Source organism: Liolophura sinensis, chromosome 12 (genome assembly GCF_032854445.1).
Source record: "Liolophura sinensis isolate JHLJ2023 chromosome 12, CUHK_Ljap_v2, whole genome shotgun sequence".
Classification (NCBI taxonomy): Eukaryota; Metazoa; Mollusca; class Polyplacophora; order Chitonida; family Chitonidae; genus Liolophura; species Liolophura sinensis.
Window position 1 is genome coordinate 20,773,195 of NC_088306.1, and position 15,364 is coordinate 20,788,558.

Consider the following 15,364-nt stretch of genomic DNA (forward strand, 5'->3'; position numbering starts at 1 on the left):
CTCTTATGATTTTTCCACTAAGAATTACATTCTGTTTCTATTCTACGAGTTCCGAGGACTGGCTCTCGGGACTGGCGATTGACTCAGTACATATGTGGTTGTTTAGCTTATTAATTTATTTATTTGAATGGTGATTTACGCCGTACTCGTGCATATTTGTACAACCTTATATTTCACCACGATAAGATGCATTGTGAGATCCCACAAAAACAGCATCTGAATCTCGCTGCGGTTACATGTCATTAACTATTATGCAAATGTGACCTGAATGGTATACATTCCATGTAAATTTCATTTATTACCAGTCTAGCCCAATAGAGTAAACATTGTAAACCATATTATCCCAGTCAAGGAAAAGAGAGCTACCGTATACCACATTTCGCATTACTCATTTTTCTTGCAAATAAAGCTTTATCTGTCATTTGTTGTTGACAAGATCCTCCATATTTTATGAAATAATTTAAAACTTTATAAAGCCTACTGCTGACGTCCATGGATGTTCAAGTTTAGCCAATTAGTCGTATTATAGACCAATCATCTTTCGGCAATTTTCATTACTCCCACAACGACTGTTATAAGTATGTAAATTGACTGTGTCGTGATTCAAGCTTCTGAGCTGAAATATATATAACCCATAATAAAAATGGTTTTGTTTTTCTGTTTCAAAAACAGTTCCTAATACAGGCCTGCATACACATTTGAGACTTCTGATATTGCTACTTACGTGTCAATGATTGGTCAACATGACTATACAGCGATGAATACGATGCGATACCATACGATACGATGCGATACCATACGATACGATGCGATACAATGTCATACGATACGATGCGATACGATACGATGTCATACGATGCGATACCATAACTACCTGTTTATACCTGCATGCATGGCTATTCTTAAAGGCACCACAATATGAAAGTGACGCATGCGCAAGCTGTTGTGCATGGGAAAGTGCATACCAAGACACTTACTCACGAACGAGCTCCAGGCTAAGTTGACTGAAGTGCATCTGTACAAATGTATGCTGTTGTATACTGGCACCCACATAACGTATACACTACATGCCCCATCATTAAATGATTCCATCTTTTGTGCCAGGCAACCACTCCCCCCCCCACTGAAAAAAAGGGACGAAGAAAAAAAAAGACAAAAAAAAAACAGGGACACGTGAAATTCAACTGTTCCTTTCTTCTGCTTGCCCGCCGCTGATATCTGGTACAGTCTGTAGACAGGGTCCTTATCTACAGCTAAGTATATACTGTATACCGATCAAGTTATATAGTCCTAAAGCTGTTTGCCATGAGTCTTAATATATGGACTCAGACAAAGTCTTCACTTACACACTCCGTATGCGCAAACCAGAGCAGACCTGTGTGTATTATGTCAACGTGATCTAACTCCTTGCACCGAGGAGAGGGATTGGATTTTGATGTAGATGTATATATATCGTTGTGGGGGCCTATAGGCCTACAGACTAGACCTATCAACTATAATAAAGACCAATATAAGAATCCCCACCCTGGAAAAAAGGAAGCAATCATAAACAGAAGTCCCATTTAAATGTATTAATACTAGTTACGTATAATGAGAGTCATGTCAATGATGGTAGTGTCATATTATATTATAAAAAACATCAAAAAATATCTGCCGTAAAGAGTACAACTTCCTCCTGACAAATTCGTTTAGGAAGTGTTAAACTGTTTGCAATTTTCAGCAGCATATAGATCATATAACTGCATACATGATAATTCAGGTTAATGAGTTATAATTTATAATTATAGAGCATAGAGATTAAAATCAGAGCAGTGACGACAGTGGGAATAGCTGGCAAATGGTTACATGTAACCAATGAAATACAGGCTCGTCAGTTTATCTCAGTCAGGGTTTTATTCTGTTCATGTAAATGCATAAATAGTAGCCATTTACACGCCCCCTATCACCTTGGCTTAACAGTGCAGAATTAGGTAAAAAAAATGGAGTGATGTTAATTGAAATTTATTCGACGTCATTGGGCTAGAATTGCCCAAAATGCTGTGTTGTCATCAAATTTAACATACAATCCCATTAAAACAATGCCAAGCGACCAGGCCTCGGGGGTGCTTAGTCCAACATGTCATATTCCATATTTATTGTAACTTTAATACACGTTATAATTCTTCCTATTTTTGGTTCATTTTGATATAGTTTCTAACGTGTGTTTACCGTTTTGTTCAATTTAATCTAATGCTTCATGCAGTCACAGTTATGTCAACTACCAGCTCAGTAGTAGAGTCATGTTAAATTTAAATCGATGCGATCGTTTCAACAGTAACGTCGAAACGTATGATCTATTTATGAACAGATCACGGCCAACTTTCCACATTCCCAGTTTTCTCTCGTCATTTTTGTTAATGTGAATAGAGCCCTTATACCTTTTGTATACAGAATAACGGTTTAAATAACAGCTGTTTTGTGTCATGTAACTTTTTTTCTTCTGAAAATCAACAATCCACCAAAAATTTAGCCCGGTTTCCTCCCACGAGTACGGCGTAAAACACGAATCAAATTAATAAAAAACCAAAAGTTTATCAGTCACAAACAGCAAAAGGGTTTATATGACGAAACAAAAATACTACTCCAAACGCTAGTCCATATATGGCGTTTGGCTTCCACCTGGCGTTCGGAAGTCTTTTAGGACTATACCTTAAGACTAAACGTCGTGGTTCCTACTTCTTTTTGATTTTCGGAAGCCTTATAACCTTTGCTGCGTGCTGCAATGCACGCAGTTGTCTAGAAGTGAAGCCCAATGTACATATCCTAATTGCTAACTGCTTGCATCTTCCCTCCCATCCATCCATCTATTTATAACTGAACCAAATCTTGCTTTATTTTTTTGTTCTTTTAACAAAACACTGTAACCGTAGACATATCGGCGAATGACTAATCGTCGGTTTATCCGGGCCGTCCGTGCTCCCGGGGTTGCCTTGCGCTCTCCACAATTTATACAATACCAGACCCGTATGCTTAACTCGTGTCTAATGTTCCCATTTTCACAGCTCTGCCAGATCTTTACTGTCTGCTATTTATACTATACCAACTTTTGGACCGGATTTACATTTATTTGTCAAATATATATTATAGCTAAACCATCAATCAATACGTCAATCAATCAGCTGAACTGAATCTCTAAACCAATATATCGATCAGCAGATACTCAATAAATGAATCAATCAATGGAACATTTGATCATTCAGTCGTGTAATGATTCATGCATGAAGCAAGCGGTGTCGGAAATATTGGATTGTATATTCTGTGGAAAACAGTCATTTCTTAAGGTTTAGTTGCCCATGAACAATTGCACATGAAGACTAGAGGCGTTTATTTATTTATTTATTTATTTGGCACGTGTTTCACGTCGTACTCAGGAATATTTCACTTATACGACGGCGGCCAGCATTATGATGGGAAGAGGGAGGAAACCGGAGAGAGCCCGAGGGATACCCACGACCATCCGCAGGTTGCTGACAGACTAGTGTTGATGTAAGTGGAAATCGATACATTGTAAATAAATACACAAATAGAATTACATTAATTTACACAGCTTATCTCATTTAAATTTTCAGTCGATGAGTGTGTTCAACAAATGAAGTGATCATTAATCAACTGACAAACCTAACAATCTGTGGCTCAAGCAGTCACAATATATAAACAACATATTTTTATATCGAAAATAGTCAAACTCGAACGTGATCTGTAATCTGCCATGGTGAAGCCATGTAACAAGTTTCAGATCAACATGTGGCCTAGTTTGAGACAAAACACTCAGGAAAACTTAGCCATTTAATGACGGACTGAAGCAGACAATGCAGAACTGTATCGGTTCGCGCGGTATCAGTGTGGGAATAATCTTAACAACAGTAGTAGGTTAAATGATGCTGAATCTAGGTGTCGAAACAGACATGCGTCAAACAAGATGGACGTTCTAGGTGAATAATCACAAGGCCAATTCCCAAAACGACGTTTAACACAAACTGTCAAAGGAAAGTATATAAAGTACGAAAATAGGACGGAATCATGCAAAGGGAAGAAGTCAACAGTTTTCAATGATGTTGGAAAGACGCAGGGTATGTTTTAGGCCTGCAGGTATGCATCGCGCTAAAGTGAATATAAATTTCTACATCGTATATAGGTACATGCGCCAAGAGGATCCGCACGTCTATTTCCACCTATACATAGACGGTATAATGTTTTCAAGATTTCCCTTTCAAAACCTAGCTATTGGACATGAGATATTCCGCGTGTATAAATAAAAAAGAAAAAAAAAAGCAAAAAAAAAAAAAGCAAAAAAAAACAAAACCCCTGATGATTCTGGAGCGGTTCAGATTCTCCGGCATCAGGTACCAGGATGGAAAGAGCCTTTGTTCTCGTGCAGTGTTTGCAGCGGATGAATCAGGAATGGAAAATCTGTGTATTTGTTTTCACCGTCCACCTCGACCGTTTAAAAGGTCGCTGACAGCCACAGCTCCAGCGTTATTTATGCACAGGTGGGCTTAATTATTTGCGGTTTTCCGCCCGACCCCACCGTGGTCGTTACGCACAGGGTTTATATATACATAGCCACCCCACTCCTCCAATATATCTCTCTTTCCGACCCATCCCGCCCGGCCTACCTCAGTGATATACAATGCCAGATTGGCTATTATCCTGACACCCAGCCCCATGAGCCTTAAGTCTCCTTTACCCTTGACACCTGGGCAGATTTTTGAGGGTAAAATTAACCTGCATGTGGCCGTATAGGTTATCTTTGATGGCTGGAGGCGGGGGGTGTTGGGTTGTCGGTAGAAACCGCTTCCGCATGGCAAGCAAGATATTTCACCTGCCAATTAGCACGTTGAAGGAATGGTGGACAGTTGTGTAAAATATCGAAACACGTAGGCCTATGATGTGTAACTGACAAATCGGTCCCTACATGGCTTACATGAATCGTGGCATCTGTGAAAGGACGTTGGAAACTTGTTCATTTCAATCTTAGATTAAGAATTACGCAGAATTTCCTTGGTGGCAATATAAGCAGTCGACGGTGTGTGTTTGTTTTGTCTTACATGAAGTTCTCTGCTGCACGACCTCTGCATGACCTCTTGCCTTCCACCAATGTTAGACGTGAGTGAGTTCGTCAGTAGTTCACCCGTTACTCAGCACTCACATACTTATATAAATGCCGGATAAGACGCTCATAATAGTGTAGCGTCTTCTCAAGAAACGTGTTACTCAGTACTATACACGCTATGTAAATGCCGGATAAGACGCCCACATTTGTGGCGCGTCTTCTCAAACAACGTGTTACTCAGTACTATACACGCTATGTAAATGCCGGATAAGACGCCCACAACAATGTAGCGTCTTCTCAAACAACGTGGTACTCAGTACTGACACAAGCTATGTGAATGCCGGATAAGACGCCCACATTTGTGGCGCGTCTTCTCAAGCAACGTGTTACTCAGTTCTATACACGCTATGTGAATGCTGGATAAGTCGCCACATTAGTGTAGTGTCTTCTCAAACAACGTGGTACTCAGTACTCACACACGTTATGTGAATGCCGGATAAGACGCCCACATTAGCGTAGCGTCTTCTCAAACAACGTGATACTCAGTACTATATACCCTATGTGAATGCCGGATAAGACGCCCACATTACTGTAGCATCTTCTCAAACAACGTGGTACTCAGTACTCACACACGTTATGTGAATGCCGGATAAGACGCCCACATTAGTGTAGCGTCTTCTCAAACAACGTGGTACTCAGTACTCACACACGTTATGTGAATGCCGGATAAGACGCCCACATTAGTGTAGTGTCTTCTCAAACAACGTGGTACTCAGCACTCACACACGTTATGTGAATGCCGGATAAGACGCCCATATTAGCGTAGCGTCTTCTCAAACAACGTGATACTCAGTACTATATACCCTATATGAATGCCGGATAAGACGCCCACATTACTGTAGCATCTTCTCAAACAACGTGGTACTCAGTGCTCACACACACTATGTGAATGCCGGATAAGACGCCCACATTACTGTAGCATCTTCTCAAACAACGTGGTACTCAGTACTCACACACACTATGTGATTGCCGGATAAGACGCCCACATTACTGTAGCGTCTTCTCAAACAACGTGGTACTCAGTACTCACACACACTATGTGAATGCCGGATAAGACGCCCACATTAGTGTAGCGTCTTCTCAAACAACGTGGTACTCAGTACTCACACACGTTATGTGAATGCCGGATAAGACGCCCACATTACTGTAGCATCTTCTCAAACAACGTGGTACTCAGTACTCACACACGTTATGTGAATGCCGGATAGGACGCCCACATTAGTGTAGCGTATTCTCAAACAACGTGGTACTCAGTACTCACACACCTTATGTGAACGCCGGATAAGACGCCTACATTAGTGTAGCGTCTTCTCAAACAACGTGGTACTCAGTACTCACACACGTTATGTGAACGCCGGATAAGACGCCCACATTACTGTAGCGTCTTCTCAAACAACGTGGTACTCAGTACTATATACCCTATGTGAATGCCGGATAAGACGCCCACATTACTGTAGCGTCTTCTCAAACAACGTGGTACTCAGTACTCACACACGTTATGTGAACGCCGGATAAGACGCCCACATTAGTGTAGCGTCTTCTCAAACAACGTGGTACTCAGTACTCACACACCTTATGTGAACGCCGGATAAGACGCCCACATTAGTGTAGCGTCTTCTCAAACAACGTGGTACTCAGTACTCACACACGTTATGTGAACGCCGGATAAGACGCCCACATTAGCGTAGCGTCTTCTCAAACAACGTGGTACTCAGTACTATATACCCTATGTGAATGCCGGATAAGACGCCCACATTACTGTAGCATCTTCTCAAACAACGTGGTAGTCAGTACTCACACACACTATGTGAATGCCGGATAAGACGCCCACATTAGTGTAGCGTCTTCTCAAACAACGTGGTACTCAGTACTCACACACGTTATGTGAATGCCGGATAAGACGCCCACATTACTGTAGCATCTTCTCAAACAACGTGGTACTCAGTACTCACACACGTTATGTGAATGCCGGATAAGACGCCCACATTAGCGTAGCGTCTTCTCAAACAACGTGGTACTCAGTGCTCACACACACTATGTGAATGCCGGATAAGACGCCCACATTACTGTAGCGTCTTCTCAAACAACGTGGTACTCAGTACTCACACACCTTATGTGAACGCCGGATAAGACGCCCACATTAGCGTAGCGTCTTCTCAAACAACATGGTACTCAGTACTCACACACACTATGTGAATGCCGGATAGGACGCCCACATTAGTGTAGCGTCTTCTCAAACAACGTGGTACTCAGTGCTCACACACACTATGTGAATGCCGGATAAGACGCCCACATTAGCGTAGCGTCTTCTCAAACAACGTGGTACTCAGTACTCACACACACTATGTGAATGCCGGATAAGACGCCCACATTACTGTAGCGTCTTCTCAAACAACGTGGTACTCAGTACTCACACACGTTATGTGAATGCCGGATAAGACGCCCACATTAGTGTAGCGTCTTCTCAAACAACGTGGTACTCAGTGCTCACACACACTATGTGAATGCCGGATAGGACGCCCACATTAGTGTAGCGTCTTCTCAAACAACGTGGTACTCAGTGCTCACACACACTATGTGAATGCCGGATAAGACGCCCACATTACTGTGGCGTCTTCTCAAACAACGTGGTAGTCAGTGCTCACACACAGTATGTGAATGCCGGATAAGACGCCCACATTACTGTAGCGTCTTCTCAAACAACGTGGTACTCAGTACTCACACACACTATGTGATTGCCGGATAAGACGCCCACATTACTGTAGCGTCTTCTCAAACAACGTGGTACTCAGTGCTCACACACACTATGTGAATGCCGGATAAGACGCCCACATTAGTGTAGCGTCTTCTCAAACAACGTGGTACTCAGTACTCACACACGTTATGTGAATGCCGGATAAGACGCCCACATTAGCGTAGCGTCTTCTCAAACAACGTGGTACTCAGTGCTCACACACACTATGTGAATGCCGGATAGGACGCCCACATTAGTGTAGCGTCTTCTCAAACAACGTGGTACTCAGTACTCACACACACTATGTGAATGCCGGATAAGACGCCCACATTAGTGTAGCGTCTTCTCAAACAACGTGGTACTCAGTGCTCACACACACTATGTGAATGCCGGATAAGACGCCCACATTAGTGTAGCGTCTTCTCAAACAACGTGGTACTCAGTACTCACACACGTTATGTGAACGCCGGATAAGACGCCTACATTAGTGTAGCGTCTTCTCAAACAACGTGGTACTCAGTACTCACACACGTTATGTGAATGCCGGATAGGACGCCCACATTAGTGTAGCGTCTTCTCAAACAACGTGGTACTCAGTGCTCACACTATGTGAATGCCGGATAAGACGCCCACATTAGTGTAGCGTCTTCTCAAACAACGTGGTACTCAGTGCTCACACACGTTATGTGAACGCCGGATAAGACGCCTACATTAGTGTAGCGTCTTCTCAAACAACGTGGTACTCAGTACTCACACACGTTATGTGAACGCCGGATAAGACGCCCACATTAGTGTAGCGTCTTCTCAAACAACGTGGTATTCAGTGCTCACACACACTATGTGAATGCCGGATAAGACGCCCACCTTAGTGTAGCGTCTTCTCAAACAACGTGGTACTCAGTACTCACACACGTTATGTGAACGCCGGATAAGACGCCCACATTAGTGTAGCGTCTTCTCAAACAACGTGGTACTCAGTACTCACACACGTTATGTGAATGCCGGATAAGACGCCTACATTAGTAAAGCGTCTTCTCAAACAACGTGGTACTCAGTACTCACACACGTTATGTGAACGCCGGATAAGACGCCCACATTACTGTAGCGTCTTCTCAAACAACGTGGTACTCAGTACTCACACACACTATGTGATTGCCGGATAAGACGCCCACATTAGTGTAGCGTCTTCTCAAACAACGTGGTACTCAGTACTCACACACGTTATGTGAACGCCGGATAAGACGCCTACATTAGTGTAGCGTCTTCTCAAACAACGTGGTACTCAGTGCTCACACACACTATGTGAATGCCGGATAAGACGCCCACATTAGTGTAGCGTCTTCTCAAACAACGTGGTACTCAGTACTCACACACGTTATGTGAATGCCGGATAAGACGCCCACATTAGTGTAGCGTCTTCTCAAACAACGTGGTACTCAGTACTCACACACGTTATGTGAATGCCGGATAAGACGCCTACATTAGTGTAGGGTCTTCTCAAACAACGTGGTACTCAGTACTCACACACGTTATGTGAATGCCGGATAAGACGCCCACATTAGTGTAGCGTCTTCTCAAACAACGTGGTACTCAATGCTCACACACACTATGTGAATGCCGGATAAGACGCCCACATTAGTGTAGCGTCTTCTCAAACAACGTGGTACTCAGTACTCACACACGTTATGTGAATACCGGATAAGACGCCCACATTACTGTAGCATCTTCTCAAACAACGTGGTACTCAGTACTCACACACGTTATGTGAATGCCGGATAAGACGCCCACATTAGCGTAGCGTCTTCTCAAACAACGTGGTACTCAGTGCTCACACACACTATGTGAATGCCGGATAAGACGCCCACATTAGTGTAGCGTCTTCTCAAACAACGTGGTACTCAGTACTCACACACGTTATGTGAATGCCGGATAAGACGCCCACATTACTGTAGCATCTTCTCAAACAACGTGGTACTCAGTACTCACACACGTTATGTGAATGCCGGATAAGACGCCCACATTACTGTAGCATCTTCTCAAACAACGTGGTACTCAGTACTCACACACGTTATGTGAATGCCGGATAGGACGCCCACATTAGTGTAGCGTATTCTCAAACAACGTGGTACTCAGTACGCACACACGCCATGTGAATGCCAGATAATAAGCCTGCATCAGTGCAGCGCGTACACAAGCTGCACTGAGTGCTCATATATACATGCTATTTCGCTTTCTCGTCGGTGAAAATTATCTCTAATGGTGTACTAATGATATTAACATTGCTGATGTACGGATAGCTTAATATGTAATTATTTATACTGTCTGGATGCGAGCCGTTTACACAACAACCCATATCCTAGAATTATCGTGTGTCTTGTTTTTTTCTATACCTTTTTAGGCCGCTCTGCATGTTCCACAGTGAATCAGTGCGATATATGTGGAATGATATTGTAAACTCTTCACTTCACACATACTGTGTATATGATACTTTCCATGCACACGGGTTCGATTCTATAACTTCAGCACATTTTATCTTTTTCATGATATTAAGGACATTTCCTTCAGGATTTTAAAAGAAAATATTGACGTTCTAAATAGTAGATAGATAGCAAGCCGTAAGACAAGAGTTACCGTAAGTGGGAAGGTCTGCAGCAACCTGCGGATGGTCGTGGAATTCCTCCGGGGTCTGCCCGGTTTCCTCCCAATGCTGGCCGCCGTCGTATAAGTGAAATATTAACGAGTACGGCGTAAAACCAATCAAAGAAATAAATAAATAAACGTGTGACAGAGAGGTAACCAAACGGCACTGGTGAAAAAGACATTTTTGTCAACGCACACTGATCTGCACCAACAGCCACTCGTCGACGCATCGTCGTCCTCTTATTGAAATCATGTCTTCTTAAGTATTTTAGACCGGGTACAATCGACCTAAAATATAAACTCTTCCACACAGATTTGTTGTAAAACTGCCGTTAGACTATCCTGACGCGAACATTAATTCTTAAGTATGTGAAACTGTCGCTAATCATACAGGTCCAGTGAGGACATCATCAATCAATGAAGCAAGCAATAATTCCAAAATGAAGACCTTCAGATATATCAGACGCTACAATTCTCGGTACAATATCTATTAAGAAAATGTATGTGTATTTTCACACCTGTGGTCGATTTCATCTCGAATAGTTTTTTTTGTCGCCTTAAAAAGTTTATGCGCGGTAATTTGTTTGTGTTTATATAGTACAGCGTTACATCATATCAGTTAGCTCCGGAAGCTCTGCGTTATACGGCGAGGACTTCTAAGGCTTTGAGGGTACAGACCCCGTGTGTGTGGTCCCCGTTTTCGTAAATCAACAACCCGACCGCGCCCGAAACACTCTAGAAATTACATATCACCTGGTTGTGTTTGAATCCACCTGGGCTGGAAGCCAGGTTCGGTTTGAGCCATTTTTTTGTGTATATAACTCTCGTTAGAAGCATTGCAAGGCACAGTGCTACAGGCTATCGAGGCGTAAGAAACAAGGTGTCTGAGAGTCTGGGGTGGGGATGTGCGATAGATACTGAAAAGCTGAAGACAGATGAAAACGCGGTTGAGAGAAGATATATACACACAGCCCCACGGTGTTTACGGTAATACCCGGGGGTGGGGGAATGTTTGCCGTCGGTCCATACAGCCACAGGTCGCAAAGCAATTAAGCGTTGGGAACCATCGACGTCTTAACGAGCAATAAAGCTCTGCGGTATTAAAATTACGGACTAGGCACAGTGAATTATTTATGGTAAATAAAACACGGAGAGGGAATGTCTGGAAAATGTTGGATGAAATAAGAGAGGATGGCTTAGAGACGCAGGCCGTGACTGTGTTTCCTACTTCTTAAAACCAGACCACCTAACCCAACAGTATCTACCAAAAAGCGATCTAATAAATATGATATGAAGCCAATATTGACTTTACGGATAAAATGACAGTAGATAAAATGTGTATCAAAATGTAAATAATTTAATTAGTCTAAATTTACTTCATGGAAGCCGTGAGGGTAGGACCTGGCCCGAAGCCGCGTGTTTTGTTTTCGGTCTTTCACACTGAGTTTACCCTGTAGAGTTTCTAAGAAACTGGTAATTTTTTGTGATGATTTCATAAACTGCGCATATTGGACACATTATTGTAGCTCTCCAGTTGATAAACTGTTGGACCATTGTATTAGTAGGAGACCTTATATACTACAGTACTGTAGTTAACATCATATATGCAAATTAGTCACGTGTTTATACATTTGACTGAAATATTCGCCTGAAGGATTTTGTAAATCAACAGCTGACGTAAATACAGGTATTCTGTATGTAAGCATACATATTCATAAAACACCTTTAGAACAATCTGCTGAAGTGCCGCACTTTTCTCTGTGAAGTTTTGGTGGATTACGCCATTCAATGTTTACCGGTACTCACTGATAAAAGATTTAAGAATATATCCAGTATCTTTGTTTACAACTTACGAATGCAGAAAAATAGGCCTACAATGTTCCCTGTGAACTTGTATATCGTATATCATGCCAGCAAAAATGTGTACCCGGTCTAAAATACTTAAGAAGACATGTGTACCGAACATCTATGGCAGCTACCCGGCTTAGCATGAAGCTGTACTTGCAAGTTTACACGTTACAGAAACAGAGATAAACAATGTTCTTGTGGGCTTTTTGTATATCCTGTTAAAAAAAATAAGGAAAGGCTGTGTTAGCTACCTGCCCTAATTAGCAAGATATTTTTTGGTAAGTTTAAAAAAAATCACAAAAAATATGAGAGGATGGCTAGAAGACGAAGGCCAACTTGACTGAAAAAAAAGTTGGAAATTGTATCCTTGTTTCTTTTGACCTTTGAGTTATTTCTGCCAACGAAATCTTCTAAGATTACACAGAATTCCCCGAGGAGATAATTTCTGGCCGGTAAATCTGTGTTTCAAACTCATCGGCCTATTGCAGTTGAAAAATACCGGTACGTCAGTTATTTCTAATTACTACAGTCATTATCCTTCACTGTTGTTGTTGGTTGAAAAAACAACAACAACAACAACTCTACAGAGCAGACTTCATAGTTTTCGTTGAGCTACATTTGATAGATTGGTGTCTCAGGTGCCAAAAAATGTACACACACGTAGCGTGAAACTGTCTTGAAGTTGGTAATTTATGGCATGGAATTGTAAGATCTTCTGTGCGAACTTTTAGCTTGATGGAGGTTTGTGTGGGTGGGGAGTGGTAGCCAATCATCGACTACCTAGAGCTCCAGGATGAATCAAGTCACAAAGTATATTCATTCACACGGTTACTTTACTAATTGGACTGGTAAGCTTTTTTCTGAACCAGGTCAGAATCATGTCTTTATGCTTCGCTGGTGGTTATCGATTTACACCCCATAGGTATCAGCTCTCTGTTATAAGTTGTACATTCCTAAAGTGTAAAACAACTTTGAAGAGTCAAAGAAAGTGCGATCCGAATACTGCAGAGCACTAAAATTCATTGACTATGTTTTACTATGTGAACTAGGAACACAAGTATCACAGAAACAAGACGTATAACACAGTGCGTTTTTTTTTCTAAAACTTAAAATGTCAAATTGTGTGGGAGTTAATGTGAGAAAGATATGGGTAAACTTATCCAAAAAAACCCCGAAAACCCCTCACACACAGACGCCAAAACCCGATTCTTTCAAAGGTTAATACTGTTTATATGAACAATAGGCGCTTAGGTACCATAAAGTGCCCATCATCTAACAGGTACGTTGTCCGTAACGTTTTGCATCAGTAGTCCAGATAAATAAAAAAAAGAGGAAATAAAAGTTGCCATGGTCATTCACTTAATGCTCTTTGTTTCACTTCCCTTCACCAATGAACCCTTTCTTCGAAAGATCTTCCGCTTCGTGTCGTTCTATTCGCATGAAAAATAGTTCCAGATTTCTGTGTTACAAGGAGAGAGACATCTGTATGCGATATGAACCACAACTATCTTGAGCTATCAAGATACATCTATGATGGATCTGGCGTCACTAAGTTTAATAGAAAAGGAAGCGTTCCTTGTCCCTTGAGGAACGCCGTTTCATCCCCTCTCCTGGGTGATGATTTACAGAATCCCCAGTCAGCCATATTGCCTACAGATGACGGCGGCCTCATTATACCGGGTCCATGGGCGACGTAGACAGTGTTTTATGAACTCCAACAATCATAAAAGATCGCCATCTGGCGGCAATCAATGGTCGATCTAAGGAAGACAACTGCCGGTTTTCTCGTTAGAGGACTGGTTCATAGCGGTGGTGCAGGAGATGAAGTGTTACGTAACAACATTGATACTTCAGCCGTAGGTAACAAGATAAAAGGGCTATGACCACGCCCCGACTTTGTGCGGATTGTTGAAGAAAACAATATGGCAAGTTGATATTAAAAAGTATAGATCTAAAAACACTTACGTTACGGTGTAGCGTATAAGAAAACAGGCCAGTACCCTTTCTTGTCCTCTTTTTTAACTCTGACGGATGGCAGTGATCTGGTACATGGGTAGAAGAAACCGGAGTACTTATCGCGGAGAATCATTTCAACAAGATAAAACTACAGATATATAGCAATAACGCCAAGAAAGAGCACATTAGATTGGTTCACTTTTGTAAACTTGCTTGGCACCAGTCTTTGCATACTTCCTTTAAACAAGAAGACTAGCGTTTGTTTGCATTGTTTTAATGTTATTGTATGTTAAATGTGATGACAACACAGAGGTTTGAGTAATTCTAGGCGACTGACGTTTAATAAATTGCATTTAACATCACAGCATATTATTCTACCTTGGCAAATTCTGCCATGTTGGTAGAGGGCGTGTAATTTGCTACTGTTTAAGCATTAACATGAACAGTTAGAATAAAACCCTGACGGAGGTAAATTGACAAGAGGCCGTATTTCACCGGTTACGTTTGACCCTTTGCCAGCTGCATGAAGTAATTTACTGTAGATACATACATATGTCGGCTGTTGTGCTCTTTAAATGGTTGTTTGTCGACAGGGGACGCGCAACTTGTAAGCAGATTGACTAAGCTACTAGTATTAGGCTACTGTTCTACTTTTGAAACATCATCCTGGGCCCACTACCTTGGTTTCGTTTAGCCTACTTGGGTTCGCGGATGTTTACCTTAGCCGCATATTTTCGGCTTGCGCTGTTGAGCTTTCTTGTTGCACGGACCCCTTGCGGTTACCTGTAATTAGTTGTTTGTCGAATGGAAATTCCAGTTAGCCAGATGCACATGTGTCCAGCTCGCTGGACCGCTGTGTGACCTTTCCACTGTTTCAAAGATGGCGGCAGCTCGCCGCGGTTGTCAGCTTTACCACACCAACAGGTGACGTAAAACCCGTCGACCCCTGGAACCCTCTCCGGTGGGCGGACAGGTCGGGTGTGCGGCCTCAAAGTCGGCTAAGCACCACGATAACGATCTCAGATTATCAACAC

General features: G+C 42.2%; 1 protein-coding gene across 2 annotated transcripts in view; it reads left to right on the forward strand.

Moving 5' to 3' along the window:
• The window catches only part of LOC135479890 (uncharacterized), a 192,754-nt gene that overhangs the window by 156,108 nt on the left and 21,282 nt on the right, over positions 1-15,364 (forward strand). The gene's annotated exons all lie outside the window — the stretch shown is intronic.